We start from the raw sequence: 16568 nt of genomic DNA on the forward strand, positions 1-16568 counted from the left end.
TTCCTACTTCAGAGCATATGGAGGGAGTGGCATCAGTGAAGCAGCTGAAGCTGAGGATGCTACCTAAGGAACTCCTGTAGTAATGTTCTGAGACTGATTGGCTTGACTTTTAACATTGACATTCTTCTTTCTTTGTGCTGGGCTTGATTCTAACCAGTGGAGTCCCATTCTGTGATTCTCATTGCCACCATTTTATCAGCTCTTTGATGCCACTCTTGGCCTGGTACTACCTTTTACCAAGAGTGATCACTGTCACCTCTCAAATCTATCTCTTTATCCATGTTTGATCCAAGGCTACAATGAGGTTTGGACCCAAGTGGCTGTGTCAAAGCACAAAATGTGCAGGAGCAGGTAGGTTATTGCTGGGTGAGTGCTGCCTTGGGGGAATGGTCGATAACATGTTCCATAAGTTTGCTGAACATTGAAAGGAAGTTAATGGGGCAGAAATCCACTGGATTAGGTTTGTCCTGCATTTTGTGTACAGGATATACTTGGGCAACTTTTCATATTTCAAGTTTTTGAAAAGATTTGTAGCATGGGTTATAGAGGTTTGAGGTTGTAGACATGCTTGCCGAGTTGGTGGGTTTGGTTGAAGAAGTTTTGTCACCCTGCTAGGTAACATCATCAGTGTGCCTCTGGTGAATCGTCGGTGTTCTGTCCTGCTTGTTATTTATGTGCCTTGGTTTGCTGGGATGGTTGGTATTGCTTCCAGCTCTGTTTCTCAATGGTTTTTACACTGGGTCTAATTCAATCTGTTTGTTGATCGAGTTCCATGTTGTCAGCAGAAGCTACTTTTTGTAGTTACAGAGGAACCAGGACATGGCTAGTCTCAGAGCACAGGTCTTCTGTACTAAAGCTCGTTTTTGTGGCATCTGCAAAGTCTAGGTGGGAAGGCAGGTGGTGAGGATGACGTGGAGTCTGCAGAGGGATACAGACAGGTTGAGCGAGTGGAGAAGAAATGTGGCAGATGGCATGTTTTGTACTTGCACGAGTAGAATAGTAGGCTTGACTATTATACAACAGTACTTTCTGTATTCTTGCTGCCTTCAGTCCTTCCTGCAAGCATTTCTTCAACATGGTGGAGAAGCATTTTCTCAGCTAAGGGAGGGTGGTAGGTGGAAATAGGGAAGTATTCTTGCCAATTTTTTTAACCTGACTCTGAAACTACAATGTGAAGCAAGTGGTATGTTGGCTTTTACAGCAAAAGAACTTTGAGTACAGGAGCAGAACCAGAGTATTGTGTGCAGTTGCAGTCTCCTTATCCGAGGAAGGACGTTCAGGCTCTGGAGCAAGTGCAGTGAAGATTTACTCACTCTGGGATGGAAGGGCTGATGTATGAAGAGAGACTGGATCAACTAGGACTATGTTCACTGGCTTTAGAAAAATGAGTGGAGTTGGAGTATCATAGAAATAGGTAAAACTTAACAGGGCAAGATAGGGTAAACACAGGCTGTTTCCAGTGACTGGGGAGTCCAGAACCAGGGATAGACCATTTCGAACGGAAATGAGGAGAAATTTCGTCACTTGAAAAGTAGCGAGCCTGTGGAATTGCTTGCCTTGGAAAGTAGTTGAGGCCAAAACATTGCATATTTTCCATCGAGTTAGTCAATATAGTTCTTGGGGCTCAAGTTTTGAAGGATGTGAGGAAAAAGTAGCAGAGTATAGAGTTGGATGATCAGCTGTGATCATATTGAATGGTGGAATAGGCTCCAAAGTTGAAAGGCCTGTCCCTTCTCCTAATTTCTATGTTTCTATGAATAACCTACATTTCTCATTGTATTCCATCCACAACTTGTTTCCCACTTATTTGTAGCCTCTGTCCTCAAAATTTGCATTCCCACTTAGCTTTCTTTCACCAACCTACTTAGATAATCAGACAGAGAGAGGATAATATGTCTAATTCATCGGTACAGATTTTAAATAACTCGGGCCACAGCTGCAAATTTTGTACTCAAATATTCGCAGTCTCCCAACTTCAAAGTTCCTCACTTATGCCTGCTTTTTGGTTCCTGTTAGTCAGCCAAAGTGATATTCATGCAAATACATTGTCCCAAATCCAGAGGCCCTTATTCTATGTTAATCTTTTGTGTGTAATGTTATTGATTGCCTTGCAGAAGTCCAGAGATAAGCTTCAGTGCATTTACACAAATTGTTGAGTATTTCAGTGCTGTCATGTAATATCTTGCTGGTCGTCTTTTTGTCGCATAGTTTTATGTCCATATTCATGAGTTTGGATTCAAGACACTGGCTGAGGAAAAGGCAAGGTCACAACTATCTTCAGTCTTTGGCTTCTATATAATACTGTTAGTTGTGTATTAACACTAAATACTATAATATATTATTCCAAGATATACCAAGCTTTAATCTTACTGTTCTATTTTTGAGACGCAATTCTGTGAACTCTGCCACCTAATGCTCATCACTCTAATTCTAGATACTTAACTGCACATGTGTCTAATGTTCAGTTAGCTATACTTCAGGCTGCCACTTAGCTTTCCATGCATTTTTCTTGCATTTCTTTAATGGTGTACACAAAGTTATTTATCAGAGTGACGAGCAACTCCTTGATATCATTGCAAGGTTGTTCCAGGGTCCCAAAGCCCTTGAGCAACACTCCTCTGAGCTTTTCTTCTGCCATGATAACTATTGATTAAGTTAGCTGGTCCCTATTTACCCTCTTTACTGTACAATTCTTTCTTGTGTCTCTCCCAGTACTCCCCCAAATTTTTGGCTTCGTTCATCTTTGTTGGTTGGGGGGGCCAGTAAAGCCTTTGTTAAGGTATAGAAAAACTTGCGTGAAGTCAGTGAGCCTTTGTTTCTCTGCTGACTTCTGTTATATTTGAAATTTAACTGCTTTGATGATCACGTCACCACCTTGGATAGATGGTACAAACCAGGAGATCAGTCAAAGATAAGTGGCACTTGGTGGCGCACCACTAGTGGTGCCTGATTTTATTCCAAGTGAGCACATTGGTTCCTGTGCTAAAGGAGGCAGTGAAGAGGTAGGAACAATTAGACAAAGTGATAGGGTTGCAACAGATATGTGTTTCTCATCGATCTGTTGTCTACGTATCATATGGTCTTATTTCTCCACTATGTGGGAAGAATATGTGATAGTTCATTATGCAATCCTGAAGCTGTTCAAAGCCGAACAAATTGTGCTTGCCACATTCGCCAATTTGCTGATTTTTCAAATGGATCTGGCAGGTTCAACTTTTAAGGTGTAAAGATTGGTACGGGTGAGTTTTGTTACATTAACTGATTGTTGATAGGCAGTAGGCTGTTTTTTTTATCTCTTGATCTTGAAGATCTCTTGGATTTTGTTCGGAGTGTATAACACTGCTGTTTCCTTGTGATATTCTTAGTGAGTTAAAGTTATTTATTGAAACTTTCTTGTTTCAGAGGTTGTAGTGCAAAAACTGAAAGATGTAAAAAGTTTCTGCAATTCTCAAGGTTGCTTTTGAAGTAAAGTTCTGATTTCTAACGTCAGAATGTTGGCTTCTTGGAAAAAGAATAACATCCTTTGTGTCCATGATGGCTGAAAGATTTCTAAAAATCTTCGTGTGGCAACTTTCTCAACATCATGTTAATTAATAAGATACAATGATCTTTGACTATCACATTTAGCATAGGTTTTGTTACCTTTCCTCCAAGGGATCAAATCTGCTTTAGGTGTCTGGTAATTTGCTATTTTGAGTGCTTGTTCTGGATTTATCTCCTTGGCTGTGAGTTGGATTTTTACTGCTCTGACTACATTTCTTATTTTGTCTATTACCAGCTATTAAAGGCTTTCAGATTTAGTTCTTTTTGGTGGTTTTTCCTGAGGGAGTTTTCTGTTCAGATGCTTTTTTTCCCACAGCAGCTGTTTTAGTTCTGTGGCTTCATTGACTACTAGCTGGCCTGAAAGCTATACCAACAACTTGTTTGAAACTATGATCACTTTTTGTTCTTGAGGTAATTTCAGGTCTTTGTTTTGATCTTCTGTTGCCATGATTTTTCTGGAAAGTGGATTCCATCGCTGCCACCATAATTTGTTGGTGGGTGTATGGAATGTGCTGCTGGCAGTGGTAGTCGAGTCAGATACGTTAGGGACTTTTAAACAATTCTTGGATAGGCACAGAGAGCATAGTAAATTGTAGGGTATGCAGAGTAGATTGATCATAGTAGGGTAATAGGTCGGCACAACATCGTGGGCCGAAGAACCTGTACTGTTCAATGTTCTATGTCCATCCGTAAGTTTGTGATCAAGTCAGACTGGTCAAGAAGAAGGCAAGACCAATTTCTTTCGACTTGGGTTTATTATCTACTTATTATGTATTCAGTCTAAACAGAACACTGCACAGTATTTAGAGATATGAGGCTCTGATCTTAGTGTTACACTGTTGAAAGACTGTTCCATGAACTCTACTGCTTAATAATAATCTGTCAACTCCTGATGCTTCTCCGCACGTTTCTAACTTTTAGGTTCCAGTTAGGTCTCCATGTATTTCTCTTTTCCCTTTCTTTACCTCCACTTAGTGCTATTTATGCCCAGTGTGGAGTAGCTCCTTGATGTAAATACAAGTTTGCTCCAGGGTCAAAAAGCCATAGCGTCTGCTACCCAATCATAAATTTTGCTTCTGTTGGTTCTCCAACATCTCTACCTCACTTCTTCTTTAGTTATTTTATGTTGTTCTAGTTCTAATGAAAAATCACTGATCTGAAACATTAACCCCTGTTTCCCTATCCACACGTTATTTCTGTCCTCACCCCACCCCATAACCCTTATTTTTAAGCAACAGGAAAATTGAGTGTGTCCCCAGTGTTATATCCCCAATGTAGTGAAATATGAAGACTTGTATGACACAGAAACAGACCATTCGGTCCACCTCGTCCATGCCAACCAGATACCTGAAATTAATCTAGTCCCATTTGTCAGCATTTGGCCCATCCTGTTCATGTACCCATCCAGCTGTCTTTTTAAATGTATTTCCTTCATTGCTTCCTCTCTCTGGCAGCTAATTTAATACACGCACCACCCTCTGTGTGGAAAAAATTGTCTTTTTGAAGGGACCTTCAAAAGGACCTTATTGCCTGCAGTTTTGGACTTCCCTACCCTGCGGGGGGGGAAAGGACCATCGTTATTCGCCCTAACCATGCCCTTTCATGATGTTATAAAGTCATCCCTTAGCTTCTGGGTCTCTGGGGGAAAACAGTCCCAAGCATCTTCCAAGATAATAAAATGTGAGGCTGGATGAACACAGCAGGCCAAGCAGCATCTGTGCTCCTGAGATGCTGCTTGGCCTGCTATGTTCATCCAGCCTCACATTTTATTATCTTGGAATTCTCCAGCATCCGCAGTTCCCATTATCTCTCCCAAGCATCTTCCTATTGCTCAAAACACTGCAACCCCAGCAACGTATTGGAAACGTGCTCCCCGAGCAGGACTCGAACACCTGCTCCGGCGGGTGCGCTTGGGGAACCGAGTGGCTGAAGGAGGATGGGCGTGGCTCGTTCAATCAGCAACCCACAGCACGCCGCCTCCGAGGCCCGCTGTCAATCTATTAGCGTCACAGAGGGCTGGCCCCGCCCCCACCCTCACCAGTACTTCCGGCTCCGTCTCGAGTGGTATCTCCCATTGGCACCATGACGTCACGGCCGGAGCGCGGATAGGCTGATCGCCATGACAACGGAGGGCAGCAGGTTAGGGTGTACAGGGAGCTGAGGTTCTGGGGGTGGTGGTGGGGAGTGGGTAATGAGGGGGGGTTGGGGACGAAAGGCCTGAAGGCCCCCCTACTCCAAGACTCAGAAAGTTCCAGCAGTTTTAGACCGAGTGCCTGAAGGAGGGAGAGGGTGGGGGGGTGGGGAGTGTGTGTCTGTGTGTAGATTGACCCCCTCACCCTCAGCCCTGCCTCCAGCCTTAAGGCCTGCAGCTGCCTTTTGTGGAGGGAGGGAGCAGAGGCCTCGTATTCATTCCCCTCCACCAGCAGATGGTTTGCTGCAGGTTCAGAGCCTAGGATCCTGGCCCTCTTCAGCGCTGCACTTTAAACCCTGGCCCACCACTTGACCTCCGCCAACAGCCTCACTACCCACCCCTCACTCCTCCAAAAGGTTTATAAGTTAGGGCAGCAGGGAGGGGTGGGAAATGTGGGCAACGGCTGCCTGGATTGTGCGGGACCCTGCGGAAGTGAATTCCTTCCTGACTGGACCCTGAGGTAAGGTAGCACGGTTTAGGGGGTGGGAAATGATTGTTCATGTGGTTGTGCAATCGTGATGCACCTCCTCCAGCCACCTGTCTTGGCATCACACTGTGACTCCAGTCTCTCAGTTCCACAATGAGAATGTAAACCAGTGTCGTACATGCCTTAGTAGTTGACACTTTCATCATTTGAGTCTGAAGCTTGTGGGTTCATACCTGCATCGAAGGTTTGAGCTCAAAATCCAAGCTGATACTCCGTTGCCATTAGTGCCATACTGAAGGAATTGTGCCAAATTTCAGCTAATGTGTCAAACTTAATTATGACTGCTCTTGAGAGGATGTAAAATATTCAATGGTAGAATTTAAAGACGAGCAGGGGATTGTTGCCCTGACTAATATTTACTTTTCGACATAAACCAAAAAAAACAGAACATCTAATTACCCTCACTTTGCTGCTGGTAGATTGATTGTTGCTTTTCTAAATTGCAGTAGTGATTCTAAAGTATTTCATTTGCTGAAAATGACTCGAGATCCTGAAAGGCTCGAGAGAAATGAATCTTTCGTTGTCTTTTTCCTCTTAGTTGGTTCTACTTGGTTTCCATTGCTACACTGTTGGCGGCTGAGCCTTCAGTTGCCCTGACCTTGAGACTTAGAATTCCATCTTTTTAAACCTTCTGACACTGACTTCCTGTAAGATGTTTCTTAAAACCCACTGTTTGATTCAAGCTTTTGGTCACCTACCCTAAAATGTCTCTGTGCTCAGTGTCAGATTTTGTTACTTGAGATGCTGTGGGATGTTTTCACTTTGTTACATCAGCTATAGAAATCGAAGTAGTTGTTGACTAGTCATTATATGTGTCTTCAGAGCTGTTGCAAATGTTAGAATACACACACTACACCTGCTATAGCTCAGTGTAAACGTACTGTATCTCTATGCCAACTGTACAGCTGTACACTTTGTACTCCAAAATATTTGAGCTATTCCATGGAAAACCCTTTAAGTACATGAGGGAGAAAGGAACAAAGGGATATGCTGATTGTGGGAGATGAGAGAAGAGTGAAAGGGACTCCTAGAGCAGCAATACTAGTATGGACCATTGGGCTAAATGTCTCTTCTGTGCTGTCAATTCTACGTGCAATCAGTACATGTCTTTATGCTATATGCTACAGTTACATTGTATGGTGAGGGCTTTCTTGAGAAAGTGGCTACGTATGTCTCAATGATAAATAACATTATTCTGTACATACAATAGTTCTAAAACAGTCAATAATTATCAGTATTTTTAGTACTCTAATACCTGCTCATGCATTGATGATAACAATAACCTGCTTTTATAAAGTGACTTTGATGCAGGATGATATCCTAAGGGGCTTCTCAAGACATTGTAAAACCAAGTTTGACATACACCACATGAGTTATTAGTACAAGTGGTGGGAGGGAAGGAGAGACAATGAAATAAAGAAGTTGAAGATGGGATTTCCAGAGCTTAGGCCCTGGGCAGTTCAATGCAGGTATGTGATAAATAGACAATTGGAAAATTGATAGTTTGCCTAACTGCTGTTTTTTTTCCATCTGGACTTTTGTTTCTGGGAGGGAGTGTAAAAACACTTGAAGGCCATTGACCCCTCAAAACCGATGCACTATTCAGTTAGATTATGTTACGTCAGTTTGGTCCATATCTGAACTTCACCATCTGTAATTGTTCCTTTTTTTAAAAACTAAGACATTTGAAAAACATGTACTGAAGATCTATATTCCCGGGAAGCCTGCTTTAGAAAACAGTGATTGGCCTAAACATTGTCAAGATGTATCACAAGCTTTCCATCATTGCATCTCAAAGGTTTATGATATGAAAGACCTTTGCAAAATCTCACTTGGGTTCAAGCTGCACTCTGCACGTAATAGAACTGAGTGACTCAATATGAAATAATGTGTTAAAACTATAATTTTGCTAAACAGTTATTACACAAATATAAATGTTTGGATGAATCGGAGGTGCTGCATTTTGGTAGAACAAACAAGGACAGGACTTCTACAGTTAACGATAGAGCTGTGGGTAGCATTGTAGAATAGAAAGACCTAGAGATTCATGTACATAGTTCTTTGAAATATGCATCGTAGATAGACGGGGTGGTTAAGAAGGTATTTAGCACACTTGCCTTCATTGCTCAGACTTTTGAGTATAGGAATTGGCATGTCATGTTGAGGTTGTACAGGACCTTGCTGAAACCTCTGCTTGGGTAGTGTGTGCAGTTCTGATCGCCCTGGTTTAAGTAGGATATTTTTAAAGTGGAAAGGGTTGAGAAAAATTGATTTGATTCATTTTTAGCCACATGTACCAAAGTACAGTGAAAAGCTTTGTTTTGCAAGCAGTACAGGCAGATCATAGCAAACAAGGCCGTACAGATAGTAGGGTCGTTAGACAGAGCAAGGCATAGAAGGTTATGGCTGCACAGGAGGTGCACGAAGCAAGATCAATGTTATTTGAAGTTAGAGAGCCCATTAAGCAGTCTGATAACAGTAGGAAGAAGCTGTTCTTGAATCTGTCGGAATGTGTTCAAGCATCTCTATCTTGTGCCTTACAGAGTATGTTGGAAGAGAGCATTACCGGGATGGGAGGGGTGTTTAATGTTGGCAACCTTTCTATGGTAATGAGAAGTGTAAATGGAGTTCATGGATGATCCTGGGCAAAGCAGCCACCTTACCAAACCGTTACACACCCATGTTGAATGCTTTCTATGATGCATCTGTAAAGGTTGGTGAGGGTCTTTATGGATGTGCTGAATTTCCTAAGCTTCCTGAGGAAGAAGAGACATTATGCCTCCATGACTGTCTCATCTACGTGGGAATTCCAGGACAGATCGTTGGGATTATCGTCACTCCTGGAAACCTGATGCTTTCGCCCCTTTTCACCTCGGCTCTATTGATATGGATCGGGGCATGACCTTGTCCTTTTTCTTTCTGAAGTCAAGAATCAGTTGTTTTGTTTTGCCGACCATTGAGAGACAGGTTGTTATCATTGTACCTTGAAACCAAGCACACTCTCAGCTTCATGTATGGTGAAACATTACTGTTTGATATCCGTTCTATGCATGATGGTGTCATCAGCAAACTGGTAGATAGCATTCTTATGGATTTTGGCTACACAGATGTGCGTGTACAGCGAGTACAGTAGCGAATTGAGAATGCACCCTTGTGGAGTGTCAATGTTGAAGATTATTTTGGAGCACGTGCTGTTGTCTGTCTTCAGTGCAGTCTGTAGGTCGGGAAGCTGCAGATCCAAGACCTAGATCTTGGAGTTTTGAGATTAGTCTGTTAGGGACTATGGTGTTGAAGGCTGAGCTGTAGTTGATGAGTAGGAGTCTGATACTCCAGTGATGAATGTAAGGCTAGGCAAATGGCTTCCACTGTGGACTTGTTTTACCACTAGGCAAGTTGCAGGAGATTGAGGCAAGGTGGGAGGCTAGAGTTGTTGTGGGCCGTGGCCAGCCGGTCAAAGCAGTTCATGATTATGGAGGTCAGAGCCGCTGGGCAGTAGCTGCATGTGTTTTCTTTGGTACAAGGCTGATAACCTGGATGTTGCTGGGGATGGCAGGTTTGCGTTGTAAAAATAGGCTGGGACTTCTTTCACTGGGTCGGAACAGGTTGAGGGGTGACCTTTAGTGGTTTATAAAATCATGAGGTGGATAGATAAGATGAATAACAAGGGTGTTTTCGCTAGGGTGGGGCATATTTTTAAGGTGAGAGGAGAAAGTTTTGAAAAGGATGTAATGGGCAACTTTTTACAGGCAGAGGGGTTTTTGTGGAATGAATTGCCAAAGGAAGTGGTGGACACAGGTACAATTACAACATATAAAAGACATTTGGATAAGCACATGAACAGAAAAGGTTTTGACGGAAATGGACCAAACATTGACAAGTGGGCCTAGTTTAGTTTGGGAACATGGTCGGCATCGACAAGTTAGACTGAAGGGTTTGTTTCCATGCTGTATGACTATGACTATGACTATGGCTTCATGATAAAATAAAACTACGAAAAAAATGTAAGAGAATCTTAACAGAAAGAAGCAAGCCATTGTATGTATATAAATATCTAGGAAGAAAGACAATTTTATTAACGCACAAAAGATTCAAATTTCTGATTATCTTAACAGCTCCCCCAAACTGCTACAGTTTCCCTTGGGTACCTACTTCACCAAGTCCCTGGCTAACCTTCATGGTTTGGGGCAGAAGTATGCTCTCTAATCAGTTGTACTGTTGATGTCCCTTCCTTTTGTGGTCTTCATGGTTGCGTAGACCACCCTGGCTGCAGCATTGAATGCTATATACTGTGTGACCCCTTCAAATCCACCATTGGCTTAACTCTAGTCTTGCAAGGTTTGGTACCATACAGAACAAAACAGTCCACCTGTTTGGCAACACATCCACGAATATCCAATCCCTTCACCACCGATGCACAGTAGCTTCAGTGTGTTCTATCCATATGATGGACTGCAAAAATTCTCAGACAGCACCACCCAAACCCGCAACCATTTCCATCTGGAAGGACAAAGGTAACAGATACATGGGAACACCACCAGCTACACATTCCCCCTCCTAGCCACTCACCAGCCTGACTTGGAAATGTATCACTGTTCCTTCAGTGTTGCTGAGTCAAAAATCATGGAATTCCCACCCTATGGACATTGAATGTCTACCGACTGCAGTGGTTCAAGGAGGTAGCTCACCATCACTTTCAACCAAGGGCAGGCAATAAATACTGGCCAGGCAGCAGTGCCCAGGTCCTACAAATTAGTAAAAGAAAATCCAGGCATTCTCAGAAGCAAGAGTTCAACAACTATGTGTCATAAAAAATTCTTCTCATGCCCTCTAGAAGGCTTGCAAACTCCACATAACTTGGGCACATTATACGTCCTTTTGACGGTGTTTTCCTACCTGCCATTAATTAAGTTATACTGTTCATCAGTGAAACTTCATTTCCTGGTACCATACAGAGTTGACCACTCCATGTGCATTCATTTCCAGGGCCATCGTACAGTAAAACAGTTCTGCCTTAAGCAATAGAAGACAATTTAGCTGGAAGAGGGGAAACCGGTTTACACAAAATAATAACCACAATGGAGCCTCAGATAATATAAGTCCCCTGTTACTAGCAATTGATTAATAATTAAAAAAATACAAAACTGTGGATACTGGACATCAGAAACAAAAGCAGAATTTGCTGGAAAACCTGAGCATATCAGGCAACATTTGGGGCAAGAAACAGTTAACATTTTGGGTCCAGTGACATTCTTCAGAAATATTAATAATTCAGTGTTTGCAAATGAAGTTTTAAAAATACAGGTTTAATATAGGTTCCCTTTAAAATCAAAAGCAAAGCAGAAATAAAATGTAAAAATATAAAATTGTTACAATTAGTGTTTGTAGACTGACACAGTTCAGAGAAGTACCTTGTGTCTAATTCTGTGAATGACTAGTCACCTGCAACCCAAGGCTAAGGGACCTTGGCTTCACTCTTGGACTGTGCATTGACGTACCAACAACATATCTTGTATGCTGGAGGCACAGTTGAGATGACAGTCAATCTCTTATGGAAATTGGAAGGTATCACCTGGAACACAACTGCCAGATTACATACTGCAAGAGCTGAAGCCTTTGAATGGGTTGTTAGCCTCAGCTTGAACTATAAACTGCTTTTCAGTCATACAAATAGTTAAGAATGCTCTGATCAAATGAGAATCAATCAGTCTGAGTTTTAGAAATTTTCGTCTGAGTGCCTATTTCAACAGCCTCTTTGGGAACCACATCCTGCTATAGAGAGAATACTGTGATCCTGGAGGGAATTTTATCCTGAATGGAAGTATTTCCATCATTAAATCCCATAAGAATCTAAATGGAAATTGGAAAGAATAGAGTAGGAATGTGACAATGCCAACAGCACAGTATTTAAATAGAAACCTAATTCTGTTTGGTGAGCGATAGTGTAGGCCCTTGCAACCTTTTTGAGCCTTCTCTTGACCTTTTTAATATTGAAAGCTGAGATATCCCGGGCTGTGCTACAACATACCAAGTGCACTGCATGGTTTTGTCCTTTCATGATCAGATTCTAGCTAATGCTAGATGCTGGGGTGGAACTGGAGATGTAGTAGTGCAAATTTCCACCCCTCCCCCCCCCCCATACATGTGTTTCCGCTGTGCCTCCCACAGATCTCTGTAAAATCAACATAGCATGGGTAGAAAGTCTGTCCTACCATGTCTCTGAGCTCCTCTTTCATCTATTTTCATAGATACACAGAAACTATGAGCAGGAGTAGTCCTTTGAGTCCACTCTGCCATTTAATATGCTGTGGCTGATTCTCTTATCTCTGTGTCACGTTCCTATGTTCTACCCAAACCTCTTGATGCCTTTAAAATGTTTTCTTAAAAAAATCTATCTCTTTCTTTGATATATTTAATGACTTTGCCTCCACTGCCTTCAGAGAATTCTACAAATTCCTGACCATTTGAGCAACAAAAGCCTTTTCTCATCTCTGTTCTAAATGGTCTACCTGTATCCTAAGATTGTGACTCCCTAAGATTATAAACAACCAATAAAAGTATCTTTGCTGCATCTACTCTGTCCAGCCGTGTTATAATTTTGTCTGCTTCAATATGATCCCCTTGCTGCCGCAGAAAGGCATCCAACGTCATCAAAACCCATCGTACCCTGGTAATGACCTCCTACAACCTCTTCCGTCAGGCAGAAGGTACAGAAGCCTGAACACACAAGCAGGTTTCCGAACAGCTGCTTTCTGGCTGTTATGAGACTGTTGAATGGACTCTAATCTCAAACAATGTAACCTATATATCTGTAAGTCTTTTTGGTTTGTATATCCCTTGCTTGCTGTGTTCTGCCTGTACTGCATGTAAACAAAGCTTTTCACTGTGTATCAGTACACAAGACAATAAAATCAATCAATTATCCAAATGTCCAGTCGGATCAATTTCTCCACATGGGACAGTCTTATCACCCCTGGTATTGGCTTAGTGAACCTTTGCACTTTCCTCAATAGCAGTTGTATCCTTTCTTGCATATGGACCAAAACTAGTCTCACCAAGACCTTGTATAAGTACAGTAAGAATCCTCACTTCTGAACTTGGCTCCTCTTGCAAAGAAGATCAGTAAACCATTTGCCTTCCTAATTGCTTGCTGCACTGCCTGTCAACTTTCAGTGAATGGTATACAAGGGCAGCCAGTTTCCTTTGTGGGTCCACATTTTTCTATAAATCACTATTTAAATAATACTGTTCCTGTCTGTTTTTCACACTAAAGTGTGCATTTCACATTTAGCCACATGGTGTTTAGTCACACTCACTTGTCTAAATCACCTTGAATCCTCATGCATCCTCTGACGACTCTCAATCCCACCCAGTTTTGTGTCATCAGCAACTGTGGAGCATTTGAGTTTGGCTCCCTCATCCAAGTCATTTATGTATCGTGAATGACTGAATCCTGAGCACTGATCCTTGTGTTACCCTACTAGTCACTGCCAGCCACTCGGGGAAAAGTTTTTATTCCTGTGTTTCCCATGTGTGAGTCAATTTTCAGTGACAATGGATAGTCTCACATCCCACAGGCTTCAATTTTGCTCACTAATCTTTTTCTTTCAGATTGTGACGTTAAGCGGAAGATATGTAGACTAGTGAAATACTGAATGCTGAATATGTTGCTTTGAATATGCAATGTCATGGAAAAAACTGTCAATGAAAATTATATATGCAGATGAAAGAAAGTAAACACAAGTTTAATAAAAACTGTTAAAAATTTTGAAGAGTTTGATCAATGGGGAAAATCTCTTTTGCAGTGACAGGAGGCTTGGTAACCAGAGGGATTATGACTAATTTGCAAATGAGATGGCCTGAATGATGTCCTTCAGTGCTATATTCCGTGCGAAATACTTAATCGGCCATGGCTTTAGTTAATTTGCTAACCCTAATTTTATAGGCTTGTTGATACTACCGCTGTCGGGAATAGAAATTGGAACCTGACAATGTACTGGATATGTTTTGATCTTGAGATAAAGTTAATCATCTAATCGGAGACCCCGTGTCTATGTATGCTTGTCTTTCATCATGGGCTTTGGCTGTTTTTTGACTACCCTTTTTTTAATAATTTGATTTCAGAATCATTGGTAGTCTTTGAATTTGAATCAAAGTTTGACACAAGCACCTATATATTTCTAGATGCTCTTTTGAAAGTTTGAAGTCTACTTCTTTAAATGGTACATTCTTCCATTAAAATATGTTATCTTTTCTCTTCTCTAGTTCTTTTGCCAGTTATGTGAAGCCTTTAAGTCCAGTTAGCAAAAACAGTCTCTTCATGTTGAACTCTTTGTGATTTTACACATTTCAATTAAGTCTCCTGTTAACTTTCTGTACTACTGTAAGAACTGTCCCACTTAATTGAATGCATCATGGTAGGTCTCCCACTTTTTACTTTCTGTCAACCTTAAAGCATCTAAAATGCTGTTGCCCTCATCTTTGGTCGTACCAGGTCCTGTTCAACCATCACCCTTATTTTTGCTGACCTACGTATTCTCCCAGTCAAGCAACACCTCACTTTTAATATTCTCATTGTTGTTTTTAAATTGTCTGCTATCCTCACTATTTTACAGTGTCCACTCTCATGGCCCTCCAAGATCTCTGAAGCCTTATGTTTTTGGTCTCTTAAGCCCCCAAATTTAAATTACACCACTATTCATAGTGGTGCTTCTAGCTTTCTGGACCTTTTTAAGTTGTGGAATTCCTTCCCTGAACGTCTCTCTCTGTCTCTCTCTGGCGCTCGCTCTCTGTCTCGTGCTCGATCTCTCTAAGATGCTTCTTGAGAGCCTACTCCTTTGATCAAGCTATTCACCATCTGCCTTCATAGCACCTTAGGTGTTTTGGTGTCAAATTTTGTTTCATTACACTCTTATAACGTGTCTTGGGGTGTTGTATTAAAGACAAGTTGTTCCTGTTCAGTCAGGTTCATCACTTTTAATAATTCACCAGTTTTTAATGTCATGCTTTCCTCTGAGACATGAGTCTATGTGAGTGTAAGTTGTTGGCTTCAAATGTTCAAATCATCATGACAGGAGTTGTGTAAGTTTTGGACAAATGGAGGAAAGGTGTTAATGCATTCTTGCGTGTATCAGTGAATGAATATTTTAATGCAGCCATGACACACACCATATCTCTCAGAGTATTTCATTTGTTACCTCGCACACTTTACTATTAGAACTGAAATATTTTGAACAAAAATAGTAAGCTTTAAAAGAATTGGAACCTCACTTAGCTAACTTAAAAGAAAGTCTTCAGTTCTGTATGAAATGATCCCATCATCTTCAACAGTAGTCTTTTTTTGGAAGAGTGCTAATTCAGCTGTACAGTCTTTAGAAACTGTCTAAGAAAGGCTGCTGTAAATGCTATAGCTGAGCCAGCTCCATTTGTTAGTTTGGTCTTGGACAATAATATCTTAATGCACATTCTGGGATGTTTTTGCAGTGAGACATATCAGCTGCCAGACAAAAAATTATATGCATTGGATAGCGCATTGATCTTAGTAAGGTAGCTTGTGGTTGGTTTTGGCAGCTTTGATGATGTGGATGTCATTTTCCATTTGGGAACATGCAACTTAAGACACATTCTTCTCTTCTACTTACCACTCTGTGTACCTTGTTTTGTGTCTTTCTCCTTTACCAAGAGAATACAGTATCCTTCATAGAGAGTGAGTAACCTCCCAACTGCCATGCCGTATCTTTTTGGTTATCAGACTACAGTGTGATGTTTGAAAGTCACTTGAGTTGACTCTCATTTATAATTTCCTCTCTTGCGATGGAGCAATACTTCTCAACCAGATGTGTTCACAGCAACTCAACTAAAATGAGTTCTGAAGAAGATTCACACTGGACTCAAAATGTTAAGTCTTTTTCTCTCCACAGTTGAAACCAGACCTGAGTTTCTTAAGCATTCCCTGTGTTTGTTTCAACTAAACTGTAAATCTGTTCTCTTCTTGATTTACATCTTGAAACCAATCCACAGCGGAATAGGATGCAAGTTAGTTGTGTGGCAGGAACGTGTACACCCACAAAATGCATATAAACATTTTCATTGTTAGCTGTTTGTAAATTTGACAAAATTCCTGGTTATCTTTAATAGTATGCAGCTGCAGAAGAGATATTTTTGTTAGACACTTTGGATTGTTCTGGGGTTTTGATGCTCCATTCATGCAACAAGGAGGTTTATGTGAAGACGTGTCATTGGATAAGTGGCAGGTAATGAATCAGATAGGATTGCTGTCAAGTACAATAATCTTTTAAATTGACAGGGTGTATTATCATAAATGTATTTACATTTAGGGTATATGGTATG

At 41.3% G+C, this 16568-nt stretch overlaps 1 protein-coding gene across 3 annotated transcripts in view; it reads left to right on the plus strand.

Moving 5' to 3' along the window:
• The first annotated feature begins 5591 nt into the window (after positions 1–5591).
• LOC125453148 (basic helix-loop-helix domain-containing protein USF3) overlaps positions 5592–16568 on the plus strand; it is an 86363-nt gene continuing 75386 nt past the window's right edge. For 2 of the 3 annotated variants that reach the window (XM_059646453.1, XM_048532324.2), the window contains exon 1: positions 5801–6194. The gene's annotated coding sequence lies outside the window, so the exon portion shown is untranslated. Of the gene's footprint in view, positions 5683–5800; positions 6195–16568 lie in introns of those variants that run through there. The other variant, XM_059646454.1, reaches the window with a different exon arrangement.

Source organism: Stegostoma tigrinum, chromosome 6, assembly GCF_030684315.1.
Source record: "Stegostoma tigrinum isolate sSteTig4 chromosome 6, sSteTig4.hap1, whole genome shotgun sequence".
Lineage (NCBI taxonomy): Eukaryota > Metazoa > Chordata > Chondrichthyes > Orectolobiformes > Stegostomatidae > Stegostoma > Stegostoma tigrinum.